This window comes from Sander vitreus, chromosome 17 (assembly GCF_031162955.1).
Source record: "Sander vitreus isolate 19-12246 chromosome 17, sanVit1, whole genome shotgun sequence".
NCBI lineage: Eukaryota > Metazoa > Chordata > Actinopteri > Perciformes > Percidae > Sander > Sander vitreus.
This window is the reverse complement of record NC_135871.1, coordinates 31,679,552-31,691,469: the sequence shown is the minus strand read 5'-3', so window position 1 is coordinate 31,691,469 and position 11,918 is coordinate 31,679,552.

Below are 11,918 nucleotides of genomic sequence, written 5' to 3'. Positions count from 1 at the left end.
ACGCTGGGGCCACAGCGACGACCAACTGGTGTCCACGCTGAGGGCCTGCGATGACTCATCTGTGTCCACGCTGAGCCACAGCGACGACCAGCTGGTGTCCACGCTGGGTGGCCACAGCGACGACCAACCGGTGTCCACGCTGGGGCCACAGCGACCTGACTCTGGCCCACAGCGTCATGGTGTCCACGCTGAGGCCACAGCGACGACCAACCGGTGTCCACGCTGAGGCCACAGCGACGACCACCTGGTATCCACGTTGGGGCCACAGCGACGACCACCTGGTGTCCACGCTGGGGCCACAGTGACGACCAACCGGTGTCCACACTGAGCCACCAACAACCAAACATCTGTCCTGTCCCCCCCGAGACGAGTCAGAGGACACGACGACAAACAAACCAACCAGCCATTCAGGAAGTGCCTCTTCTTCTTCTTTTCAGTTCCTGCTGCGTCCGAGGTCGTCTCTGCGGACACGTGACCTCAGCGTGAAAAGGTATTGGCTGAACTCTGACCAGGAAGTGAGGAATGTGTGTTTTCGTGTAAATATCCTGCTGCTTTACTCACTGAGACGCCTCGACTAAAGGTTCTGCTTTTAACCACACAGTCTGTTTCTGTTCCACTCGCCGTGGCTTTTCCTTTTTGTTTTTATATATATATATATATCTCTACGACAATGGGAGGCCAGAGGGATTCTGGGAGTCTGAGTCATTTAAAGTGTTTTGTAGACGGCTTCAGTCCTATAACCAGCGGAGTCCAATCATCTCATCTTTATTACGACACGTTTACAACACGACCAGTTGCTTAATTAACACTCATGTTCATCGATTAATTGACAGATATTTCTCTCAATTGGTCTCTGAAAGCTAAAAAATATGAAAAAACAACTAATGTTCATCCCGACTTTGACTTTATGTCGGTTATTCTGCCAGAAAAATGTCCCAAAAGTGCTGAAATAACACTAAGAAGCACACCTGAGAACCTGTAACCAGCAGCTATTTGGTACTTTTACTTTGTTTATATATTCAGCAGCATAATTCATTTCTTTTTGCTTAATTAACTAATTAATTGTCAAATAGGGAGGGAGTGAAGGTGACGTTTTGAGTTCACAGCAACAAGTATATTGAATGTGACAGTTCTAACTATTTAAATAATAAAAAAATTAACATATATTTAAATAAATGAGTTAATTTATTGCGCTAAAATAATTAAAAATAAAATTTGGACTTTACTCTTGAAATATTTTCTTATTTATTATTAAATTCCAACACATTTTCCACCTTATATTGGACTTAAAATAATAAATAATAGATAAACACACATATATAACGATTACATGGAATTAAATGATATAATTAACCATCGTGTTCCCGTCGACCTGCAACTTTGGGTTTTTTGGGTCGAAATTTCAACATTTTGTCGTTCGTTTTCTACACTTTTCAACGTTTTTTGTAGATTATATTCAAATTTATTTTGTCACTCTTTTTCTAATATTTTTGTCACTTTGTTTTGGTCATTTTTTGTCGATTTTTCCAATGTTTTTTTCTCTCACTTTTTCCATTTTTTGGTCACTTTTTTAACAAGCTTTTGCACCTTTTGGGGACGTTTTTTGGATGTTTTTTTGGTCACTTTTTTCAGTGTTAAAAAAAAAAATGTTTTTGTCGATTCTTTTGTCGTACTTCTGATATAGAAAGGTTTTGTAAAACGGCTCAGATTTGACCCGAGAACAACAGGAGTGTTACGAAAATAGACCTCGAAAAATGGAAAACGATGACTAATGCAACCAACAGCCGCGGCGGCGTTCTTATGCCCATGCAGATATTTAAACCATATCTATATTGTCCTCGGGACATTTTCAAAACGTGTTTATATCAGAAATTTGGGTTTCTGGGGCGGCCTCTAGCTCACCCAGCGAGAGCGTTCGCCCTGTGTTGGCTGAGTCCTGCAGCGGCGCGGGGTTCAAATCCGACCTGCTGCCCTTTGCTGCGTGTCGTCCCCCATCTCTCTCCCCCTCTTTCATATCTATCCACTTTCTAATAAAGGGAAAAGCTCCAAAAAATAATCTTTAAACAAAACAAAAAGTAAAATAAATGATCATTCACCACTTTGATTGGATTTGGGTGTTTTATTAAATATTATAGCATTGAAACAAGTGACAATCAATGTCTGGAAAAGCTTCAAAAACATCAACAATTAAATAAATAAAAAAATGCAGAAAAAACCCGACAAAAACATCGGGAAAACGTGACCTAAAAAATGTGAAAAAGTGATTAAAAACATCAGGAAAATGTGACAAAAATTGGAAAAACAAGTGTTAAATCTAGATATTGTTTAACCCTGGTGTCGTCTGGCCGTCGACCAACGTGCAGCTTTTTGTTTTTCTGGTCAGTTTCAATGTTTTGGTCGTCTTTTTTCGACACTTTTGTCACTTTTTCCCAATGATTTTGAAGCTTTGAAATGCCGTACAATTGACTAAAACCCCGAGATTCAATGAACGTAGTGAACTGATCCTTTATTTTACATAAAGGAACCATCCACGTTATGTTTTTGGACAATTTGGTTGAAGGAAACCCTAATTTCTGATATAGAAACATTTTGAAAATGGGTCCGATTGGACCCGAGGAGATAAGTGTGTTTCTGATTCAGATGTTTTTTGAGAACATCGAGTAAATCCGCTGTGTTGATAAAAACAACTGTAAACTGGAAGTAATAAAATCTGGAGGAAAACGGATAATTTCCTGGCAGAAAATGACCAGAACCATTTCTGTTAATTTACACTAAATCTTGAAACAGACACACAGAGAAACAGACACACACACACACACACACACACACACACAGAGAAACAGACAGACACACACACACACACAGAGAAACAGACAGACACACACACACACACACACACACACACACACAGAGACACACAGACACACACACACACACACACACACACACACACACACACACAGACACACACACAGAGAAACAGACACACACACACACACACACACAGAGAAACAGACACACACACAGACACACACAGACAGATACACAGAGAAACAGACACACACACACACACACACACAGACACACAGATACAGACACACACACACACACAGAGAAACAGAGACACAGAGAAACACACACAGAGACACACACACACACACACACACAGAGAAACAGACACACACACACAGACACACACACACACACACACACACACACACACACACAAGGTATTAACACAGTATATTAGTCCGTTCTACAGACTTTTCTAAGTCTAACAGGCAACTTTTCATCACCAATATTTAAAAAAAGAATCACAAAAAACTGCAACTGACAAACTGGAAGTGACTTGAAAAACTCCAGCGAAGATGATTTAAAAAGGGAAACGTAGAGGAAGCGTCCTGATTGGCTCCAGATGTGTTTTCCATTTGTTGATGAAAGGGAGCGTCCTGATTGGCTCCAGATATTGAAGTTTTTCTCCGTCTGTTCTCCTGAAGCCTTAAACCCGACTGTGTGTGTAACTGTTAAATGTTTCTTCTTTCACTTTGTGTTCAATTAAACAAACGTGTTAAACATTATAAACGACCAGCTCAGGCTTCCAAAGATCAGTTATTATATTATTGTTATTGTTATTGTTGTATCTACGGAGGCATCAGAGCGTCGGAACAGAAACACTGAAATCAGTCAACATTATCGGAGCTGAAACTAAAAAAACTTCCCTTATCCTATTATTCCTTATTCCTTAGGGCTGAATATGGCCACTGATTTACCAGGTTGATTATTTAGATTGAGAAACTCAACACACACACACACACAGACACACACACACACACACACACACACAGACACAGACAGACACACACACACGCAGAAACACACACTTTCAGAGAGACACAAACACACACACGCAGAGACACACACTCTCACACACACACACATTCAAACACACACAAAGACACACACACACACACACACACACTAGAAACACAAACACACACACACTCACGCATAGCACACTCTCACACACACACATTCAAACACACACAAAGCACACACACACACACACACACACACATAGAAACACAAACACACACACTCACACGTAGAGACACACACTCTCACACACACACATTCAAACACACACAAAGACGCACACACACACACACACACTTTCAGAGAGACACAAACACACACACACACACACGCAGAGACACACAGAAACACACACAGACACAAACACACACACGCAGAGACACACACTCTCACACACACACACAGACACTCACACGCAGAGACACACTTTCAGACAAAAACACACACACACACACACACACACACACACCCCCCCTTGCAGAGAGATACTCTAAATCAGTTCAGTTCCTGTTAATAATTCTTAAAGATTCTGATCTCGTCAGTATTTGTAGATTTATATCTCTTAAATACAAATGATTGTAAGTTCATGTTTTAAATGTTTGAACCGAGGGAAAAACAGCTTTATTTCTGATGAAATGTATTATCTCACCACACATTCCTTTAGTTTATACAGAATGTCCTAAAGTAGTCAGACGGAGGATTAGACTCTAAGATCTCCATATTGAAACGGTCTCATGTTTCCGTGATGTAACGGAGAATCTGATCACGGGAACAGTTGTTGTTGTTAAGTTCTAGAGCTCAACAGTGACCGGCCAGCTCTGGTTCCAGAGATGTTTAATATCTCTGTCGTATCTCTTTCATTAAACCAACCAGCTACGAGATGAATCGGGACCTTAAAACATTTGATTTCGGCGCAAAAGAACATTTTGAAAACGGCAAAACAGGCCAAAGGTACAGTACATGACTGTGTAGAAGCTCTTTCGTGGTAACAGCAGGTTCCAACAATCAGAGACGTCGCTGTTGCGCTTAGGATTGTGGGTAATGTAGTACTTCTCCATTTGGTCATGAAAAAAAACATGTTTTTGCCTAAAAACTGTGTTGATTTCCAGGGTTTTGTGAACCTAAATTAATAGTTAGAGTCGGGTATGGCTGCAGCCTGGAGACCTCCCGTCTCATGCCCTCCCGGAGCTTCGACTTTTCAAAATAAAAGCTGGCGTCTGGTCCGCTATGTCTTCGTACTTTGGTGTTTTGGATGTTTTTGAACTAAACAGTACGGCAATCGTGCTAATGAATAACATTATTTTTTTCAGCAGATGTCTTAGTTACAACACAATGGAGCTAGCAAAGCAGTTTTGTGTTTATATGTGCGGGATTTATTCCGTTTTTTCACGATTTCGTTTTCTGAACATCTGAATTTACCGTTGGACACGCCCAGGCATGAGGCGGGAGGTCTCCAGGCTGCAGCCATACACTCTTGGATAATTAAAGTCCTTCATGGAGAGAAAAGGAGGGTGGTGATGGCGCAGTGGATATGACACATGCCTTTGGTGTGGGAGACCTGGGTTTGATACATCAACCAATGTGTCCCTGAGGCAAGACACTGAGGCTGAATCTCATCTCTCTGTCTTACCCCTTAGTTTACCCCTTAGTTTACCCCTAGCCCTTGTCCCTCGAAGCCGAGTGGTAAGGGGTAAGGGTGCAAACATACCCCCTATGAAATGAGACGCCACTTGGTAGCAGGTTACGTCATCAACTGTGTGTATGTCGATTGCATGGGTTTTAGTGATTTAGTTTTTTTTGTGATTGTCTGCAACAAATCGAAGAAATCAAGCAATAGCATAGCAAACTAGCGATTTTTAAAAGCGTTTCAATTAAGAACATGATTGGAAATATATATGTACATATATATGTACATATATATGTGTAGAGCACAAAAACAAGACCGTCGTAATTTTTCCTTGTAATGTATCTGGATACCCCTTGCTTTCAAGTAAGCTCGCGTCCTTGCTTGGTTTTAAGGGGTATCTAGCCCTTACCATAGCCCTACCCCTCGATCAAAATGAGTATTGGGACTAGAGCTGGGCGATATGGAAAAAATCAAATATCACGATGTTTTTTGACCAAATACCTCGATATCGATACGCATAGCGATATTATAGTGTTGACTATTGGTGCTTTCACAAAATATTTAGACAATGATATTTTTGATCAATAATCATCAGTAATGTGGATATAATGACTAAGTGGGTAAAGGTAAATAATAGAACAGCTACGGTAAGTTCAGACAATGACATCACTTTACTGTAACGCAGCCTTTAAAACCAGGACACTTATGTCATATCACGATATTAAGATATCCAAAATCTAAGACGATATCTAGCCTCATATCACGATATCGATATAATATCTATATATTGCCCAGCTCTAATTGGGACAGCCCTTACTCTCACGTGAACGCGGAAAACTAAGGGGAAGGGGTAAGACAGAGAAATGAGACGCAGCCTTAACCCCTAGTTGCTCCAGAGGTGTGCAACCTCCGACATGTATAGCAATTGTAAGTCTAATTTGGGTAAAAGCGTCCGCTAAAAGACGTGTAATGTAAAGAAAACAAACTCCAGGAACTGCACTGTTGAGCTCTATTATCTGTGATCGAGTCGAAGCCATCCTCGATCAAACTGTTGTTTTTTCTGTGTAATATTCCACAGGGCACTCCTCTCTCTCCAGTGTTATCGACTACGTAGTTTTCTAGTTTGTCCGGCTGAATGTATCCACGCTGATCGATCGGCTTTGACGAGCAAAAACGACCATTGTGTTGACCCATTTTCTAAATGTCTATATCAGAAATATGGGTTTCTTTATAACGAATTAATTGTAATTACCCCAAAATATAACACGGATGGATGATTCCATACAACGCGCTTCGCAAGTACGACAATAGATCGGATCTCTACTTTCATTGAATTTGGGCTGTTTTGTGACTTTTTTTTTAGCATTTGGAAAAAAAAATGTAAACGTTTTGAAAACGGTATCCCAACTGAACGTTGACATATACCCTTCTGTGATTATCCTTGCTTTAATATTAGTCTAAATAGCTCATCATTTCTGCTTTTTTATCTCAAAGATTAGGTATACTTTCCTATAAATTAGGTTTATTGACCATGGATTCCAAAAATAAGTGTAAAACTAGTAATAAGTTGGTGTTAGTGGTGTTCATACATGGTAATGAAAAGAAGTGTAAAACGGCAACGACAAAAAAGCGCCAAAAACGTGACAAAAAGTGTTGAAAAAAGGGACAAAAATGTCAGAAAAAGAGTTGATTGTTGTGTTTTGGCCCCGGGAGGACGAGAAGTGCGTGGTCGGTCCTCTGTCTCTTTTGCCTGTTCTTAAAGCACAAAGTATAAATATCCCCCGATTCTGTGTTACATCTTCTAAGCCAACTTCATTCCAAATAATGACTACCATTTTAACACTTATTTATGGAATTCATTGTCAATAACCCTCATTCATATTAAATTATACCTAATTTTCGATTAAAAAAACCCAGAAATTGTGAAAGCCCGCCTTCAACGGTTGTGATTGGCGTTAAGCCCGCCTCAACGGTTGTGATTGGTGTAAAGCCCTCCTCAACGGTTGTGATTGGCGTAAAGCCCGCCCCAACGGTTGTGATTGGTGTAAAGCCCGCCCCAACAGTTGTGATTGGCGTTAAGCCCGCCCCAACGGTTGTGATTGGCGTAAAGCCCGCCTCAACGGTTGTGATTGGTGCATCGATTGGGAAACATTGGAAATGGGCTCTTGGCCAGACTGACCTGCAGAGCAGAAGTTCGTCAGGGTTTTTCCAGGCTACGTATTTCTGACGTAGAAACTTTGAAAACGGGTCAAATTTGAACCTGAGAACATGACGGTTAAAACCTTTTTAGTTGTTTTAACGCTCATCATGGCGTTTGTTACACAGACACAGTTACTGTGCATGTTGTCATCAGACTTCTGTTGCTTAGTTTCCAAAACTGTACATTTTACTGTGTTTTATTTATTGAAATACACATTACCAAATAAATCTGACACGTGTGGGGGTTTTTCTTTCTTATTTCTACGTGACAGTTGAAGACAATTAAGTCCTCTTTACAGTCGCCGCACCCGACCTGTCGCACAACAATGTGACGTCAAAATGACGTAGACCTCGCCGGCGCGCCAGGTACTGGATGCCAGGACTCGGTGACTGCAAGTCTCTCTTGTAAACGTACTGGGTTAAAGGTGTACTATGAGTTCCTGCATGGTTTCAGCGTCATTTCATTGTCTCAAATGGTAGTCATCTCTCCTTGATCCACTAGCTGCCTGCCCCCTGAACACACCCTGAAAAAGCCCGGGCTCGGGAGACAACACAGGGGTCGTAAACGTCAAACAAACACTAGAGGCACAGGCTGTGCACCAAAATACAACAAACCACGTTCCAGCCAATCACAAACAAGATGGTTGGGGGAGGGGGTGGAGGTTAGTGACAGTCAGTCAGTCATGACAGTTACGGAAACATGTGGGGGAGGGGCGAGCTTGCTCTGTTTTGTTTGGAATATACTTGGAACGTCAACAGAAGTGACCATGCAGGAGCTCATAGTGCTCCTTTAAGAGGAGTTCTTTAATGGCGAATGAAAGGCTTGATCCGACCAAGTAGGTCATTGAATCGTCGTGCAGACATTCTGTAAGTATTCAAAGTGCCTCTCTTCACCGTTGTTTACCTTTTTCTCCTTCTTCTCGTCCGTAGAAAAAGCAAAGTCTGTAGCCTTTCCTCATTAGCGCCACCTCTGTTCAGGAGAAGACCGCGACTAGTGTCCCGACCACCACGCGCGAGTAGAAACAGTTATGGCGCTCCCGGGACGTCACACTGGCGCTCGACAGGTCGGAAACGGCAAGTATTTTTTGAACCTCTTACAGGCTTCTTTTCTAAAAGGTCCGAACCAAGGTTCATGTTTCTGCAAGAGCTCTGTGACAAAACTACATCCTGTCGTCATCACATACGTCATCTCTCTCTGAAATATTGTACTTCAGTTACTCCGCTACATTCATCTGTTCCAGCTTTAGTTACTAGTTACTTTAGATCTATTCCATTCATCTGTTCAGCTTTAGTTACTAGTTACTTTAGTTACTCCGCTACATTCATCTGTTCCAGCTTTAGTTACTAGTTACTTTAGTTACTAGTTACTTTAGTTACTCCGCTCCATTCATCTGTTCCAGCTTTAGTTACTAGTTACTTTAGTTACTTCAGTTACTTCGCTACATTCATCTGTTCCAGCTTTAGTTACTAGTTACTTTAGTTACTAGTTACTTCGCTACATTCATCTGTTCCAGCTTTAGTTACTAGTTACTTCAGTTATTCCACTACATTCATCTGTTCCAGCTTTAGTTACTAGTTACTTTAGTTACTCCGCTACATTCATCTGTTCAGCTTTGGTTACTAGTTACTTTAGTTACTCCGCTACATTCATCTGTTCCAGCTTTAGTTACTAGTTACTTTAGTTACTCCGCTACATTCATCTGTTCCAGCTTTAGTTACTAGTTACTTTAGTTACTCCACTACATTCATCTGTTCCAGCTTTAGTTACTAGTTACTTTAGTTACTCCGCTCCATTCATCTGTTCCAGCTGTAGTTACTTTAGTTACTAGTTACTTTAGTTACTCCGCTACATTCATCTGTTCCAGCTTTAGTTACTAGTTACTTTAGTTACTCCGCTCCATTCATCTGTTCCAGCTTTAGTTACTAGTTACTTTAGTTACTCCGCTACATTCATCTGTTCCAGCTTTAGTTACTAGTTACTTTAGTTACTAGTTACTTTGAGTTACTCCGCTACATTCATCTGTTCCAGCTTTAGTTACTAGTTACTTTAGTTACTCCACTACATTCATCTGTTCCAGCTTTAGTTACTAGTTACTTTAGTTACTCCACTACATTCACCTGTTTCAGCTTTAGTTACTAGTTACTTTAGTTACTCCGCTACATTCATCTGTTCCAGCTTTAGTTACTAGTTACTTTAGTTACTCCGCTACATTCATCTGTTCCAGCTTTAGTTACTAGTTACTTTAGTTACTCCGCTACATTCATCTGTTCCAGCTTTAGTTACTAGTTACTTTAGTTACTCCGCTACATTCATCTGTTCCAGCTTTAGTTACTAGTTACTTTAGTTACTCCACTACATTCATCTGTTCCAGCTTTAGTTACTAGTTACTTTAGTTACTCCGCTACATTCATCTGTTCCAGCTTTAGTTACTAGTTACTTTAGTTACTCCGCTACATTCATCTGTTCCAGCTTTAGTTACTAGTTACTTTAGTTCCTCCGCTACATTCATCTGTTCCAGCTTTAGTTACTAGTTACTTTAGTTACTCCGCTCCATTCATCTGTTCCAGCTTTAGTTACTAGTTACTTTAGTTACTCCGCTCCATTCATCTGTTCCAGCTTTAGTTACTAGTTACTTTAGTTACTCCGCTACATTCATCTGTTCCAGCTTTAGTTACTAGTTACTTTAGTTACTAGTTACTTTAGTTCCTCCTCTACATTCATCTGTTCCAGCTTTAGTTACTAGTTACTTTAGTTACTCCACTACATTCATCTGTTCCAGCTTTAGTTACTAGTTACTTTAGTTACTCCACTACATTCATCTGTTCCAGCTTTAGTTACTAGTTACTTTAGTTACTCCGCTACATTCATCTGTTCCAGCTTTAGTTACTAGTTACTTTACACATTAAGATTACTGACATGATTAGACCATTAAACACACTGTTTGGATAGTTTCCTCTTTCTAAAACGTGAGGATTCTTCTTTACTTTTAATACTTTAACTATATTTCCCTGATGATACTATCACACTTTTACTGAAGGAACATTTTCACTGCAGGACTTTAACTCGTAACAGAGTATTATTACAGTCTGGTATTAGTACTTGTACTGCAGTAAAGGATCCTTTTCATCTTTAAGGAGCTGAAAGTCTAAATAAAAACCCAGGAAATGATGAAGCAGCAGACTGTTTGTTGTAAGTTTCCTTTTATTCCTCGATAACGTCTTTACAAATGTTGTCAGACGATGACAGCGTGCCTCGTTTCGAAGGCCGAGCCGAAAGGCCACACAAAGGACACTTGGAAAAAAAACAACAAACAGAGTCCATGCTTACAGAAAATTAAAAAGAACGCGTCTGACTCACTCTTCCCTTCTCTTCGGGGGGGCGGGGGACATTCACACGAGGTTCAATCAGTGAGAGAGTACAAATCCTGCCGACACAATAAATAGTTTCCAGAGCAGAAAGACACTCAGACGCACTAAATCTGACACGTTCATTAAAAGAAATTAACGGTTACTGCGAGGAATTAATTTGTAAAACCAAATCGACTGGACTTTTTTTTTTTTTTTTTTTAAATCTGGGAGGTTATTTTCCGTCCCAAAAAAGAAAACTCAGTGGTAAAGTACAGTAATAATTTGTCTGGAGTCACACTGTCAGCCACTCAACGACCAAATTAAAACGCCCGGCTGATCAGATCGTGGTCGTGTTTCTGCTGCTGCAGCAGCTGTAGCTGATGCTGCTGTCAGCAGCTGTAGCTGTAGCTGATGCTGCTGCAGCTGTAGCTGATGCTGCTGTCAGCAGCTGTAGCTGTAGCTGTAGCTGATGCTGCTGCAGCTGTAGCTGATGCAGCTGTAGCAGATGCTGCTGTCAGCAGCTGTAGCTGCAGCAGCTGTAGCTGATGCTGCTGTCAGCAGCTGTAGCTGCAGCAGCTGTAGCAGATGCTGCTGTCAGCAGCTGTAGCTGCAGCAGCTGCAGCAGCTGTAGCTGATGCTGCTGTCAGCAGCTGTAGCAGCTGTAGCTGATGCTGCTGTCAGCAGCTGTAGCTGCAGCAGCTGTAGCAGATGCTGCTGTCAGCAGCTGGCTGCAGCTGATGCTGCTGTCAGCAGCTGTAGCTGCAGCAGCAGCTGTAGCTGATGCAGCTGTAGCAGCTGTCAGCAGCTGTAGCTGATGCTGCTGTCAGCAGCTGTAGCTGATGCTGCTGTCAGCAGCTGATGCTGCTGTCAG